General features: G+C 54.9%; 1 protein-coding gene across 7 annotated transcripts in view; it reads left to right on the top strand.

The window, feature by feature from the left end:
* The window catches only part of Hdac4 (histone deacetylase 4), a 255,217-nt gene that overhangs the window by 47,533 nt on the left and 191,566 nt on the right, over positions 1 to 16,118 (top strand). The window lies entirely within an intron of this gene.

Genomic DNA, 16,118 nt, shown 5'->3' with positions numbered 1-16,118 from the left:
AGCCTCTTACTAAAAATGTGATTAAGTTGTCATCTTTTTCTGTTCTTAGATTGGCAAAGCCTTTCTATTAAGAGTCTCATGGTACACACATCATGCTTCAGGGGCCACACGCAGTCTCTGTGGTACACTCTCCACGCCCCCCTCCTCCCTCCCCACCTGTCCTCCCTTCCCTCCCCTCCCTCCTGCCCCCACCCATCCCCCTTCATCCCCTCTCCCTCCCTCTCTCTCCCTCTCTCTCCTGCCTCTTCCCCCCACCTACCTCTCCCTTCCCTCTCCTTCCCTCCCTCTCCTTCCCTCCTGTCCTCCTCCCCACTCCCTTTCTAACCCCGCTCCTCTTCCCCCCTTCTCTTTTCCACTTAACACTGTAAAACCACAAAGACCACTTTACTTTGCAGGTGGAGGAGTCCCAGAGTCAAGACCCATGGCCTATGGACTATAGTTTACTCATACTCTTCAAGGCTCTTGACAGGCTTATTTCAGATGTTAGCACTTAAGTGTTTGGAGGATTCACTGGTGAACCTATCTTGGAATTTTCTTATGGGAATATTTTTAAATGATACCTGGGCGGTGACTCGGGAGGCTTAGTCAGGAGGATTGGGAGTTCGAAGCTGTCCCCAGCAACCTTCCGAGGCCCTAAGCAACTCTGAGACCTGTCTCTAAAGATGAAAAAGGGCTGGGAGTGTGGCTCGGTGGTCAAGCACCCCTGGGTTCAATCCATGGTACCAAAAATCAAAAACTAAAAACAAAATAAAAACCTTCCACTGATCAGGACTATTTAGATTTTTCTATTTTTGTGTATGTCAGTTTTCGTGTTATGTAATTTTTCTTGGGATGTTTTTCATTCCATCCAAATTTTTAGATGTTTCCTACAAATCTCCTTAAGGCTTCTTGTCTCGTGTGTGAGTCTGCAAGAGCAGAGTGACATCCTTCTTCATTTCTGGTGCTTTCCGCTTCTTCTTTCTCATTGGACTTGTCGGGCTTCATTGCTCACACTGCTATTTTTAAAGAAAAGTGTTTGGTTTTCTTGATCCTCCCTGTTGGATTTCTAAAAACTTGTTCTGCTCCTGGAGCTGCTGTTCCTTCCACTGTGGGTCTGACTGCTGTTTTCCTGTTTGTTGTTTCACTGGTTAAGGTGAACATTGGTATCGCTGATCTTCCCTGTGTGCTGTTCTTTTGTACATGTGTCATGCAAGCTTGCCACTTCATTTTCAGTACAGTCTGATTTAGAGTGTTGCCTGACTCCTTGTCCAGTCTCTTCCTTGGTGTAGGTATTGTTCAGAGTGTTGCCTGACTCCTTGTCCAGTCTCTTCCTTGGTGTAGGTATTGTTCAGAGTGTTGCCTGACTCCTTGTCCAGTCTCTTCCTTGGTGTAGGTATTGTTTAGAGTGTTGCCTGACTCCTTGTCCAGTCTCTTCCTTGGTGCAGGTATTTGTGAGGTTCAGCCCTCCCTGAGTGTCTGTTCTGGTTCTTCATCTGTCGCTTCGTTCACTGTGGTCACTGAGAGCCCTGTGCACTCTCAGTCAGCTCCGTGCGCTGTGGGACTATGGGTGCTGTGTGGCCCTGGAGCTGGCTTGTCTGCTCGCTGCTCCTGTTCTTCCACCTCACCCGACTCCAGCTGGTTCCTGTGTCCGAGGGCAGTGTGTCCTGTCCCTGTTGTGGTGGAGCGTGGCAGTGTTTCTCCTCAGGCCTGTGAGTTGGGCCTTGGTGCCCTCTGAAGCTGGGATACGTCCACGCCAGTGTGGGGGTCAGGCTTTCTAGTCGGAAGAGCCACCTTTTCATCATTCTGTAATGCCTGTCTGTCGCCATGCTCCTTGCTGTGCGAGAGTCAGGTGTCAGTGTCCTGGGACTGCCCGCCTCCTGGCGTGAGCCTGGCATGCTGAGCCTGCTGCCAGCAGGCCCTGGGCCCGAGTGTCCTCCCAGGATCCCGAGGCCGTGAGTGCTGCTCTGCTCCTGGTGCTGGATGGACACTGACTTGCAGGTCAGTGCCTGCTTGAGGACCAGTGGGCCGCAGGCGTGCCCTTCTCTCCTGCGTCCTGGCCCTTCCGTCTTGAGCTTCACCCGGCCCTTGCTCCTGGCTGTGGGCTGTTAGTTGAATGTGAACTCGTTTGCAGTAGCCCGCTGGAGATGAGGCTTGCCTGTTGGGGCCATGAGTACTCTTCCTCCTGTTCCTCTCTGGCCCTCCTGAAGGTTCCGTGTGTTGCCAGGGCTGTCTCTGTCCGAGTCCCAGCCTGACCTTACAGGCTTGCGCTGGTCTTTGTGTTGCTATGGAATAGCTGCTGGCGTGTTTGCACTTTTATTCAGGTATTTATGAGGTGGTCTGGTTGCACCTTGTAAATGGTGTGCAGTCTCCCTGGCCTTCAGCTGGTGGCAGAGCTGCCCTGCCCCTCCCTGTTGCTTGCCCTCTATCACCCAGGCTCCCTGCCTTGGTTTTTACCATTTTTTCCCCAGTGTGAATGAAGAATTCATTCAGGATTCAGCTTGAGAAATAAGCTGTAGGCATGACCTTTCATGCCCTTAACACCACCCTGTGGGGACCTCTGGTGCCTGGTGGGCGCCAGGCTCGGTGCCCTGCTGAGCAGAGACAGGGCCGACTTGGTTCTCACTCCCCTGCTCTTCTCTGCAGAGCCGGTTTTGATGACAGGTGGTCAGAGTTCGTTGTGAGATGCCGTGATCCCACCTTCTAGTTGTAGCCATGGTAAGAAGACAGGAAGGGAGCCTCAACCAGCAGGTACCTGTTCTCAGAATTTCTGTTCCTGAGTTGGGTAAGGAGCAGCTTCTCAGAAGGCCGAGAGGACAGCGTGTGTCCACATGCAGACGCTGCTGTGCTCAGTCCCTGTGCGTTTCACGCCCCACGCTGGTCACATGGCCACGTTTGTTCTGTCGTGTTCAAACATGTAGTTTGTTCAGTGTCTGCTCATTTGAATCATCTAAAAATAAATGAACTTTCATTTACAAATTGAATCCCAGGCTGCTAGCTGGCTCTTCTCCCCGGGAGCAGGAGGCACGCTGTGGCCCTGGCCTCCCAGCGTGGCCGTGGGGTGGTTCTGTGCTTGTGTAGTGGTGGCTCCCGAGCTCAGGACAACACTGCAGCGGGACATTGGCTGCCGTGGTACCTTCATAGCTCACCCGCTGCCACCCCTTGGAGCTGGCGGTGAGCTCGCTGGGGGAGTGTCGCCCCGGGAGCCATGCTGGGTGGCAGTCGTGGGGTCAGAGTCCAGGTGTTCCTGGCTACCTTCACTTCCTCCTGCCACCTTCCTGCAGTCCCTGTCCCAGACAGCTGGTTGGGGGTGCCAGTGGTCCTGGTTCAGGCCTTTAGAACCCAGCAGACTTAGCAGCTGCCATGGTCAGAGGCGGCTCCTATGAGACACCTCTTCTCCTGGTCCAGAGTGCCCCTAGGGCACCACTGCAGGCTGCCCCCATCCCAGTGGTCTGGCCCCGTGGGTCACAGCTCCCCGCTTGGCCCCCTCTGTGCTCCTCAAGCAGCTATATGCAGCTCTGTGAGACCTGAGCCCAGTGCCAGCCACCCATTGTGGCCATGGCCGCCTCCTGAGACTTTACCTTACACAGCTGCTGTGCAGCCCCAGGGGTGGGTGAGTAGCCAGTGCCTGGTCCTGCCCGGGGATGTCAGCTGTTGTCCTCCCTGCAGGCATCCAGAGCATCTGGCAAGTTTCAGTTTAGTCAACCTTGTCAGACTCATGCCCTTCCTGATAAATATGAATAAACTGTGTCCTTGAGTGTTTGAAATTTCAGAATAATGTGAGCCGCAGTACTCGAAACCAATCAAGCAAGCGTGTTGATGCACATGTCTACCTCGGCAGGTCTGGCCTGCAGTTCCACCTCATGCCACTGCCGGGGCACAGCAGCACAGAGGGGCAGGGGTGCCCTCCCTACTGGGTGCCTCACCTGCCGCCAAGGCTGCATCTCTCAGCAGTGTGAAGGCACAGACTAGAGGTTTCTGCTTCCGTTTTCTCCTGTGCTTGAAAGCCAGCTCTTGAGAAAGAGGTTTACCCACAGATGACCGAGCCCTGAGGTCTCCCTCCTTCCACAGGAGGACCTGCTGGCAGGGTGTGCTAACCTCAGCCATCACATCCAGGGGGAGCCCCTGGGAGTCGCTTGGCCTGTGGCAGACCACTGGGTGGTGTGGTCAGCTGCAGGAGGGCTGGATTGTGTGGCAGGACCCCCATCTTGATGGTGAGTCCAGCCCTGGGCCCGATCTGCTGGCTGCAGCTGCCTGGAAACCCTGGCTGTGCTCTGCCCCTGTGGCTTGCAGTGGGAGGAGGGAGCTCAGCTTACACTCCCAGCCTCAGGCCGGTCAGCAGTGCCAAGTGGTTTCTTAAAAAGAATTCCTCCTCCCCTGATTAATTTCTGGCATGCAGTGCCAGGGAGCTCTTGCGTCAGTAAATCGTCATAGACCCCCAGTTGTCTGGACCAGACATAAACACCAAACCCAGCTCCACCTCTCCTGATGCCCTGCCAGGGCTGGCTGCCCTCGAAGCCCCAGGATTGGCAGCAGGAGCTGAGATGTCCAGGACTGCTGGGAGGGGAGGCCAGGCATGCTGCTGCTTGCAACAGAGCCCTCTCTCCGGACGCCCAGCTTGGCACAGGCACCCTGTGCTTGCTGGGGTGGGGGAATGCTGAGCACAGTTGGAACTCATTTACTGAAGTGTTCACTGTTTCTTCCCTTCCCGGACCCTAGTCTCACGATAGGATGCTTTGGGAACATTCACTCTTTCCTGTGGGCCCTGGTGTGAAGTTGGCATGGTGCTGGTAGCACCTGGTGAACCTAGGGGCTGGACAGCAGGCCCCTGGCTGTCCAGATGCACAGGCACAATCTGAAAACCTTGGGAGCTGCTGGAAGGCCTTGCCTAGCACTCTAGCCCTCTGATGCCCTGGGCTGCGCCCACCCTGCCTGTGTTCTCTTGGCTCCCCCTTGGACTGGGGTGGCCTGGTGGCCTCAGAAAAGACCAAAACAGATGCATGGCTCTCCGCAGCCCTCCAGTGGCTAGTAGTTTACCAGTCTGAGACACAGTGAAGAGCCACATGGTGCGCCTGTGTCTTCCACGCCCCCCAGCTGCTTGCAGGTCATATCTTTGTCCCCCTGGTCCCTGGGAGGGAAAGGATGCTTATAGGCTGGAGCTTGCCCATCTGTGTTCCTAGCTTATCCTGGGGACCAAGCCGCTTCCACTACAGGTGAGGGAGGTGAGGCTCCAGGGCTAAGCTGAGTGCTTGAGGAGACCTGGCTGCAGCCTTGGCAGTGGGACCCCGGCCCCTGTGGCTTCCTGGGGACTCTGACACCCAGAGGTTCTGAAACCTGTTTTCAGTGAAGGCAGTCAGGGCGGTGACTTTCCTACAAACAGGTGGGATGGGAAGCGTTAGTGAGTGGTGTGGTCTCCCTCTTCCTTGGCCTCCTCGTGCCTCCGGCCTTGCACTCTCAGGGCTGACGAAGGTCCAGTCTCTGGGTCTGCTTCTGTGCTTCTCGGTAGGACGTCACCAGCAAGACCCTCTGGTCAGGCTCTGGCAGGAACTGCTCTGCCGTCGCTGGTGGTGGTTCAGGGTCTTTGGGTGGTGTGGTGAGGGTCAGGGTCTTAGAATGCACAGGCAGCAGGCCACTTGATGGGTGCCACAGCAGGGGCCAGGTGAGCGGCTGGCTGAGCCGCGCGGACGAGGACATCCTGCAGCTGCTGTTCCCAGGCCCCTGGCTTTCCGTAGGCAGCGGGTCCTGCAGGTGGTTCCGCGTCAGTCAGCAAAGCGCCCCTGCTCTTCAGCCTGTCCAGTCTGTACAGTGGTCCCTTTGTTCACCACATCTCTTTTATTTATCATGGTAAAAGAGAGTTAATGACAACAGTACCTACTGCTCGGGCCGTCTGAGGCGTGTGGCTCAGTGACATGCAGTGCCTGCACACCTGTGTGCAGCCCTCCTGTCTGTCCCCAGAGCTCTCAACTCAACTGCACTCAACTACTGCCCGTGCCCCTCCCAGCTGGCCACCTGCTGCTCGTGGGACTCTTCAGCCCTGGCCATGGCTTGTTCCACACGGCATGCTGTTGGAGGACTCGCCAGGTGCGGTACGCATCAGGACCGCATTCTTTCTGAGGCCAAGTGGCACTCCCATGATGGCAGAGTGCAGCTCTGGACTGGCTGGTCCTCTCTGTGCTGAACGCTTTCTTTCTAGCACTGCACAGTGGTTTCTTTACATCCCTCCAGCATTTGCTGTTTCACTTTCTTTGAAAGTAGCCATCCTGGGGGCAAAGTGGTGTCTCGTCGTCGTCTTGATTGCCACTGTAATCATCTGGGATGCTGGCATCTTTCCACGGACTTATTGACCATTCACATGTCTTTGGAACAATGTGTATTCTAGATTTTTGCCCGGTTTTTAGTTGGATTGTTTTCTTGCTGTTGCACTTTAGGGATATGTGATCTGTTGGTGTCTTCTCCTATTCAGTGGGTTGCCTTTTCACTCCCTTTCTAGTGTCCTCTGGTGCACACAAGTTCTTTGCTTTTCACGAAGTTCAGTTAATCTCTTTTCTTTTGTTGCTTGTCTTTTGATGTTGTATCTACGAAGACACTGCCAAATTCAAGATTGTGAGCAGCCTCCCGCTTTCTCCTAAGAGTTGTGTGTTTTGGTTTTGTGTTTAGAGCACTGGGCTGTCTGCAGTCAGCCCTGTGTGTGCTGGGAGGTGGGCTGCAGCTGCTTCCTTTGCGGTGGATACCCAGTCATCCTGGCCCCATGTCTCGATAAGGGCAGGCGGGGTTGCTATGCATCTTAGAAGAGACGTCTTGCCGAAGTTTTAAAGGTTTCTTTTTGGAAGCATCATGAGTGGCAGCTGTTTTCCCTTCCCGGGTCAGTGTAGAATTTGTTCCTCCTAAACCAGGGCTGTGCAGGCACTCTGTCATTTCTCCCACTGCTGTCCCTGCTGTCACATCACTCCTCCTGGTCGCACGCTCTTCTGAAGTGTCCACCTCTCCCCGATAACAAGTCAGGGTGACTGACGGGCCTCTGTTGGAGATTGAGCAGGTGTTGTGCAGCACAGGTCACAACTGTGCCAACCATGAGCTGCGGCCGCACATGCCGGGGCTTCCTGGCCTCGCACAGAGTCATCGGTCCAGGTCTGCCCAGGGACTCTGAGTGTTTGTCCTCTGTATACTAGCAGGTGTACTCATGTGGCACCTCACTGCTCAGTCCCAGCCAGATGCGGGCTCAGAGTAGCCTTTTCTGGGTTTGTTCATTTCTTCTGAATGAGTTTAAAAGTTGATGTTCTTGTTATTTGATTGACATGTCTTGATGATGGATTGTTGTCAATCCTGTTCTTTTTATCCCTTTCTGTGCCCGTCTTCCTGTCTGGAGTGCTGTGCAGCGCAGCTCTGTCTCTCCATTGTGACCTCGTGCTGGAGTGCTGTGGCAGCCCTGGGACTCTCAGGGTGCCTCCTGTGTTTTTGTCTTTGCACATTCACTTTGGGTTTCAAGTTCAGGAACATCTGAGTGCTTTATGTTTAAAAACATTCCTTGGTTCCAAGTGTTGTGCCTCTGCTGTTATTTAAAGCTGCTGCCCAGCGTCACACTTCAGTTGCTGATCCTGACCTTTTTAAGAGTTCCGTGGCCTCTGGTGCTTCCTGAGTGCCCATAGTCCGTGTGATCCTGTTCAGTGCTTTTTCTTTTTGCATCCAGGATTCTAGGGGAAGCTGTGGAGCATCGTTTTGTTCTGAAGTTTCACTGTTTCCTATAAGTTGCCGATTCTCAGAGCAGTGCACACTTCTGTGCTTTTGAGCTTCGTGACACTGCTGCCTGCTCCTGTGGTTGCCTGTGTGCCCTTCACTGCCCCACAGGTGAGTGACTGGCTGCCCCAGCTCCTCCTTCCCAGGCTCTGGGGCTCCTGGAGGATCTTCCTTTTCAAATCCAGATTGTGGGAGACCTGGCCTCCACAGTCCTCTTGCATTTCTACCCGCAAAGGCGGTGACACCGTGCTGCTGGGCCACAGGCTCTTCAGCACAAAGCCTGTGTGATGCTCTTCCCCAGGGCACACTCAGGAGGCGTCAGCGTCTCGTACTGATGTTGCGTGAAAGCAAATCCTGAGTCCCCCGTGTTTGAAGTGTAGGTGTGGTCTCATCTGAACTTAGAACCCAGTGGTGCCAGAAGGTATGAAGCAGGAGGAAAATGTCCCCATGACCCTATTGGACCACAGCAGCTAACCTGAGCAAGGTGCAGCTCTGAGGAATTCACAGTTGTACCTGATGTGGGTGCTCCAGCAGGACCCCGTCCATGGCTGTACTGATGCACCTGTCCGTTTCACGCGGCTATAGCAGTGTTACATTTTAAACCTGCCTAATATTCTAGTACTTAAAATTCCTCTCTCAGTGTGAGTTTATTTTTTCCTATAGTACGTAGCAGCTTAAGAAAAATTATATACAGATCTTTGTGTTTGTTCTTTGCTGATTGTTCTTACCATTAATGTTTGGTTAAAGTTGCAGAAACAGGACTGTGGGGACAAGGGCTCACGTTCCCTGAATGGCACACTGCCATCCAGGCGGCTGGCCGTGCCCTGCTGTTCCCCACAGCCGTGCCGGCTCTTGCCTCTTGGCCCGCAGTTCCTCATGGTCTCCCTTCCTGATGCACACAGGAGCTAGGCTAGGTGCTCTGACCAGGTGTGGTGCCCCCGTGGCTACCCTGCTGTGGGGCTGGGGGCCATGGGGCTGAGAGCCTGCCCCTGCACCTGCGCCCAGCCGGCTTCTGTCTGCCTGCCTGTTGCATCGCAGGCCTTTCCTGAGCACCTCTCTTGTGCCAGGCTCCTCGAGGCACTGACAAGAAGCCCTAGCTCCATGGCACCTCCGTGTTAGTGGAGGTTAAAGAGCAGACAGGTACCTAATGCCAGTACAGCAGCATGGCTGAAGGGCCTCAGTCTGCCAGGTGCCTCCTCCTAACAAGCCAGGGCTAGGCCCTGTTGTCCCCACAGAGGGAAAGCCAGGCATTGAGACGGAATGCCACCTGCTCAGGAAGTCATGCCTGCTCGGTGTGTGGGCATAGGGCTGCACTGCAACCAGACTTCCTGTCCAGTGTGGCTGCTGGAGGGTGGGGAGGTGCCCTGTGGCAGGGAGCCCTAATGTGCCGTGCCTCAGGGGTGGTGGGGGCTGTGTGTAGGGCTCTTCTCACTTAGGTGTGAAGCTCCAGGTGACAGGTGTGCTGAGATTGTAGCTGTGGCTCCATGCTGGGTGTGCAACTGGTGTGGGGGCCACTGAAGGTGAGACGTGGCAGGCAGTGGAGCTGACGACCTGAGTGTGTGTATGTGGGGCAGAGGAGTCGGCCTGGATGGCTGGCGTCCTCTGTGGCGCAGGCTTTTCCCTGGCCAGAGTGAGAGTAGAAGGGTCCGTGCTGTTTCCTTTCCCCTCTGCAGTGGGTGGCAGTCCTCCAGGACCCGGGGCCTTGGAGCCTCAGGGCAACCTCATCACGGGCACTGCTGAACACGATCTGTGGTTACTTACATGCCCGATGGCTTTATGTGTGCCCTGAACTTCTGTTGATCAGTTTTAAAGTAGCGTACTTATTATGTAGAACAGCTCTAGTTGATGGAGACTGGATTTGCTAGTTTTGTTCTCATGTAACATTTTGTTGTGTTGCCAAAAGGTGAACTTGAGGGGCACAATAGACGAGAGCCTCTCTGTAGACTGCTGCTTCCCTGGACCTTAGGCCAGTGGGCACAGACAAGAGCCACTGCAGCATCAGCATGCCGAGCTGTGAGGGCAGCAGGAGCAGCACAGTGGGAGACCCGTCCAGGGGTGGTGGAGACATCTGCAGGGAAGGAGCTTCTGCAGGGAAGGGGCCTCTGAGACCCGTCCAGGGGTGGTGGAGACATCTGCAGGGAAGGAGCTTCTGCAGGGAAGGGGCCTCTGAGACCCGTCCAGGGGTGGTGGAGACTTCTGCAGGGAAGGAGCTTTTGCTTTTGCCATAGAAGTGAGAAAAATAAACTACAGCCTTCTTGTACTGCATGTGTCCAAGTGGAAGGATGTTGTGGGCTAGTGACAGGGTCCAGGGGGCAGGCTGGTGACATCCAGCTGAAGGGACAAGTCAGAGGGAGGTGGCACTGGGCTCAGCCGGGCGACCTATTCACAGGTGCAGTGGGATTGCAGAAGAACAGAAAGAGGCAGGAGCCTCACAGAAGAAAGGAAGGAGGCAGCTTAAGAACATTCTCCCATTTGAAAGGTGCTCGGCATTTAGATAGAGAATTCGAGGCCCCAACCAGAAGTGTGCCAGAGCCTGTGCCCCAACCCGCCTCCAGACCTGGTGTGGAAGAGAGGCCCCACCTGGCAAGAAGTGCTGGAGGGAGGTGTCGCTGCGGGAGAGGCTGCTGTGGGCTTGCGCTCCACAGAGGACCCGACCACGTGGCCCTCGAGAAGAGTGCTGATGTCCTGGGGTGTTGAGTGGTGCTGTCCCCCAGTTTTGTCCATGTTGACCTTAAGATGGCTTCTAAACACAGAAAAAGGTCACCTAACTTTAGAAGGCTCAAGGGGCTTAATTTTAGAATCTGTTAGAGACTGTAGTAAAGCAAAAACTTTTTTTTTAAATTTATGAACATAATTAAAAATCTAAATTGATTATAGGGGGAAAGAACATAATAGCACATTATATTGTACAGTTATCCACTAACAGATTTTATCACGGGAATGTTGTGCAGGAAAAACTGTACAAGCCATGTAGAAATGAGTGGTTGTTTTAGAAAAGCAAATGGTGAGGTAACTTCCACTCCACAGCTCATGCTCCACCAGAAGGTGCCAGCCAGGTCGGAGAGGCAGGTGATTCTTGCACGTGGCAGGTTGGGCCCTGAGGAGGCAGAGGGAGGTGGACCTGAGGGTGAGGGGCGGTCCTGGACTGTGCCCTTAGCATGCCTGTGCAGTGTGGCTTGGGATGCCAGCAGCTTCACTGCTGTGGGGTACCCTAAACAGATTGACCTGATGACCCCAAAAGACTGCAGATTCATAAGTCGCAGGAAACCCTATGTCACGCTGTTTCACATTTGTCAGTAATCGATACTAGAAAAGTTCAGCACAATGGCGGATGGTTTTGATTGCATGAAGCTGTCGAGTTCTGAGTAGCAGGAGGCTCCCGGTCCTACCCTTCTTCCCATGTTGGGCAGCTTAGGCCTCTGGCCCGTCGGAGGCTGCTGGCATCCAGCCACTCCGTGCCCTGATTCTCTGCACGTTTACTTTTGTAATTGATGTATCGCTTTCTTAGCACCCTTTACTTTTTCCTACACGTTTGTTTTAAATGTTAATCATGAAATACTGTCTCTCTTCAGTGTGAGTCATGTAAGGTAGCAGCAGGAGCAGTGAGCCCTCCCACCCCCGATGTCGACCTGCAGCCTCTGCCCTGCTGCCAAATGCCCGGAGGGCCTGCATGGCCACAGGCAGTTTGCTCCCGCCGTGCTGGCCATGTCCCTTTGGCTTTGCACCTGCGCTGTGCAGGAGAGCCTTCAGAGGCTGCTTCCTTGGGTGTCGTTCATGTTAGTCTGAAAGCGCAGATTCTTACTAACTGGGTTACGATTCTTTATTGTTGGAACCTGTTTTTGTGCCCAAGTTTCCCAGCTGTGGCCCATGGGGGCCCTCTTGGTGGCTTTTCTGACAGGTCCCCAATACTTTAGGCAAGATGTTGTCTCTCTTGCCCTCTTGGCCCCCGCCCTGGAGTTGATGGTTCCTCTAGGAAGCCTGGTTCTTGTTCTCAGGGCTGGTGTTCTGAAGCCAGCGCTGGGTGCTGGGCCTGTGCAGTGCTTCTGGCTCTCCGTGGAAGGGCCTGGGCGACAGTGTGTGCTTAGCCCTGTGCAGGCTCACTGTGCGCGCTGACTCACGCCAGGGCCAGGCCCTGCCACGGGTGGTAGAGGGCCCTGCTTCTGTGCCACGCCTCTCTGCTCCAGCCCTCCAGCCCTCCAGCCCCGGAGCCGTCCCGTGCTCACCTTCTGTTCAGCCCAAGAACACTCAGAGGAAGTCCTTACCTGTGCCTCTGTGTGAGGAGCCCCGTGACCAGAGCTCAGTGTGGCCTTGGTGTGGGTGACGCAGCACTGCGCCCACAGCCACAGTGGTGGCTCACCACCTGTGTGTATGTTACTTGTTGTGGCTCAGTTCACTTGTTTCTCTCAGCATTTCATTTTGGAGTTTTCCCTTTTCCTCAAACCTTGCGGTTTTATTTTCACTTTTGAGAGTGTGAGACCTGAATGTGCTTCTGTGTGGGACCTAGACTGGGAAATGGCAGGCACAGGTGGACCAGGTGGACCCATCTCTGTGCATGGCCTCCATCCTGCAGGCATGCCTCATTCCATGGAGTTCTGGAAACCAGCCCCAGGTGCTCTTAGGCCCCCTTTTTCCTCCAGAGTTGCCCACCACCTCCTGCTGGGGCACCAAGGTGTGCCAGTGAGTCACGCCCAGTAAGTGACCTTGCAGGGTGCACTTTGCACTGCTGGTGATGCGTCTTCTGTGTGAGTCTGCAGAAGGGACTGTGGTGAGGAGCGGACAGCTGTGTGGATCTCACCCCCATCCCTGTAGAGTGTGCCTTGAGGGAGCCCTTGCCTGGCTTGGGGTACCTCTGCCCACAGCTGGGTTGCAGTGTCCTCTGCCCTCGCTCTGTTGGGATCTGGTATTGGTTCTCACCCTCTGCTGCGTGCTCTTGATGCGCGCGCGACCTTGGTCTTGATCTGCTGTATGTACTTGGGTACTCGCTGCCCTTTGGCATTGAGTTGGTATTCTTCAGGATGCTCCACGGCCACGTGAAGTTTCCCCGGCTCAGACGCACCCTTTCTCTTCACATTTCTCACTTCTCTTCCCCTGGTACTGGGGACTGAACCCAGGGCACTCCCCTCTGAGCTCCGTCCCAGCCCGGTGTCTCTTACTTGAGGCAGTTTCCCGAGTGGCTGGGCTGACCTTGAACGTGTGCTCTTCCTGCCTCCCCTCTTGCTGGTGGCATGTGGATCTGCAGTGCAGGCTGGAGCTGCCTTTGCCCCGAGCCAGGGCGCTTGGGGTCTTCTCAGGCTGTCGGTCTCTGGCTTGCTGCCTGCTGCGTGTGGAGTTGTGTGGAGTTAGATTTGGATCTAGTTTCATCTTTCCCTGGGCGGCTCCCCATGGTCGCTGTTCATTCCCATGACTGAGGTGCTACCTCCAGCCTGCGCTGGAGCTCCGTGTTGGTGGTTCTGTTTCTGGATGGAGATCCTGCGTGGTCTGCGTGCTGGCACTCGGCTCTCTTGGGACCAGGCCTTCGTGACCAGCCTTTAGGAACTGAACTGTATGTCCCTGTCTGGTAGTCGCTTCCTTCTGGAGCTCTGGCCGACGTGTGCTAGTGTGTCTGCCTGTGTCCTTCAAGCCCTGCCCTCTGGCACCTGTCACCCTGTCCTGTGCTGCTCTCCAGGTTACTGCGGAGTGTTTTGCTGTTGAGTGCTCCTCTCTCCAGCTCTACCCGCTTGATTACATAACCTGTTCGTCTGGTTTTACGTTTTAATGATTACAGTTTTATTTCCGCAAGTTCTGTCTGGATCATTTTCACTGCTGGCCAGGTCTGGTATTAATTATAATTTCTGGCTCCAGAGAAGGTGTGGGCTGGCATAGCCCCCTTTGGCAGATGGGAAGCTGAAGAACAGAGGGTTTGGGAACCTGCTTGGGGCTTCACCATACCTACGCAACAGGACCCTTTTGAATGACCCTTCTGCTGCTTTTTCTTCCCTTTTTTGTGGAGCTGGGGGTGGCACCAGGGCTTTGTGTGCACTAGGCAGATGCTCTGTCCCAAAGCCCTTGATTTCATTTTGAAACAAGGTCTTTCTGAGGTGACTGGGCTGGCCTTGAATCTGTGACCCTCCTGCCTCAGCCTCCCGAGTGGCTGGAACCACAGGTGTATACTGACACCTGATCCTGCTGTCTCTCCCTGCGTGGCACTCGTGTCCATTCTGTGGCCCACATCCTGGGAGTGGACGGACATCTTTCCTGTCCTGACTTTCTACTCCTCATGATTTTTGACTGTGACTTTATTCCCGTGTTACTTTTTATGGACGGTTTCAGGGTCAGTGCCTTGTCCTTCCAGAGAGGGCTTGGGCTTACCTCTCTCTGTTCCCCAGGGACCCTGCTTGAGCCACAACATATTGTGTGCTTGCCAGGTCACACGTCAGGCCTCCTGGGCTGACCTCTGCGAGGTGCCCGTAGCTCAGAATCCGCAGGGGCATCTTCTTTCTTGACGTGTCCCCTTTTGGCCAGCTGTAGAGGGAGCTGCAGTTCAGCTTCTCGTCCATGCTCACAGGGACCCAGGAGTAGTCTGCAGAGGCAGTGCTTAGGCTGGGCTCCAGCCTCTGCTGCTCTGCTCCCCAGCGCGCCCTGCCTGGAGTGCCTGTCCTCCCAGGCTGTCCTTGCTGGCCTGCCCGTGCAGCTGCAGAGGACCGTCTGAAGAGGAATCTGCCTGTTGCCAGGCACAGAGGCCCTCTTGGTCTTGGCTTTGGTCCTCAGAACTGTCAGTCAGCTTTCTTGTGGGGCTTTCTTCTGGTTTTCACAAGAAGTAAATGTTCCCTGAGGATGTGGCTGAGCAGAGCCTGGGTGCGCTGGGGTTTGGAGGTGGTGAGTTAAGTGACACTTCTAACTGTCACTGCCCTCTTGACAATGTTTGAAGACCCAGGTGGTCCCGTTGAGCAACAGCCCACTTTGACTTGAAGATGATCTGAGCAGCTGCCTGGGTCTGGGTAGCCCAGACCCGGGTGCTCCTCAGAGCACAGCCATTCCTGGGTCGTGGTCCTCTCTGGATCTCTGTCCACATCACTGCTTCTGTGATGTGGAATCAGTCTCTGGCCACTGAGGGGCCGTTTATCAGCTTACTTGTCAGGGGCTGTTGCTGCTCTCCTTAGAGTATGTTTCAGATGCTCTGTGAAGTCAAGCAGAAGGCTGCCTGTTGCTGGGGTATCTGTGTACTGGTGCCCGAGACGGCAGGAGACAGAACGTCCCTCGTCTGGACCTTCCCTAGGGAGGCATGTAGGCGGAATCAGCCGAGGAAAGTGCCTCAGCTTCCGTGCACCCCGTGCGTGGGCCAGACCCCTTTGGCTCCTCCCCATGGGCCTCCCCTGCCAGGCGTGCGCTGGGGACTCGGAGCACTTCTTCAGAGTGGGGAGCGGGAGGCTTCTAGCTCAGAAGCCAGAAGGAAGGTGCTCTGCCCAGGTTTCCAGGCTTCTGCCATCATCCCTGGGCCGCCACCTGGTGCTGGCTTCTATGGACACCTCTGTCGGTCTTGCAGGTTGTCCACAGGAGCAGAGCACTGGCCCAGTGTCCTGTGTTGTCATCCCTGTGAAGGGCCTTCGAGGCGAGTGCCTAGAGGACTACCACAGAAAACCTTGGCGTCACGCCTGCAGACACGTGGCAGGAAGGTCATGGCTCCTGCTCGCGTGCAGCTGTCTGCTTCGGAAAGGCTCACGTGAATGTGTAAGTTTGCTTGGACATGTGAAGGAAAGAGTGATTTGGCTGTCCTCTGCGGCAGAGAGCAACTCGCTTTTCCTAACAAAACGGTAACTCACAGGCGAGCGTTGGCTTGGTGTGGTGGACGACAGGGAAATTCTTCCTCTTCCGTTTTAGGCCTGGCTTTGGCTTCTTCCCAGCATGTGAGGGAGGATGACAGTGCGCGTGGCTCTGTGAGGCTCCCAAGCACCCGCGGGGGTGTGCCCGGCATCAGGCCCTGGTCTTTTGCTGTGGGCCCCTCTTGGCTGACCCATTTGCATCATGGTCATTACACGGCAGGGGCAGGCCATAGAGGGGGCAGCTTCCCTTTATCCTCCTTCTGCCTGCAGTTCTGTCACACTGCCTGCGATGCTCAGGGTGGACACTGTTGCTCAGCCCGGTCTTCTCCAGGCCTGGCTCCTGCACTCCCATGAATATTACACTCCTAAAGACTCCCTCTGGGGGCTGGGCTGGGCTCAGGGGTAGAGAGCTTGCCTAGCACGTGTGAGGCAGTGGGTTTGATCCTTAGCACCACATAAAAATGAATAAAATACAGGTATTGTGTCCACCTACAACTAAAAAAAAATTTAAAAAATTAAGACTCCCTCTGCAGTCTCCCTTGTGTGAGACCTGTGAAACTGTTCCTCCTCTGCAAGTATTCATAGCTTCTGGTCCTTGGGAGAGGGAGC

This window comes from Sciurus carolinensis, chromosome 3 (assembly GCF_902686445.1).
Source record: "Sciurus carolinensis chromosome 3, mSciCar1.2, whole genome shotgun sequence".
Taxonomy (NCBI): domain Eukaryota; kingdom Metazoa; phylum Chordata; class Mammalia; order Rodentia; family Sciuridae; genus Sciurus; species Sciurus carolinensis.
Note: the sequence above shows the minus strand (reverse complement) of the source record. Positions and strands in the feature narration are given on the sequence as shown.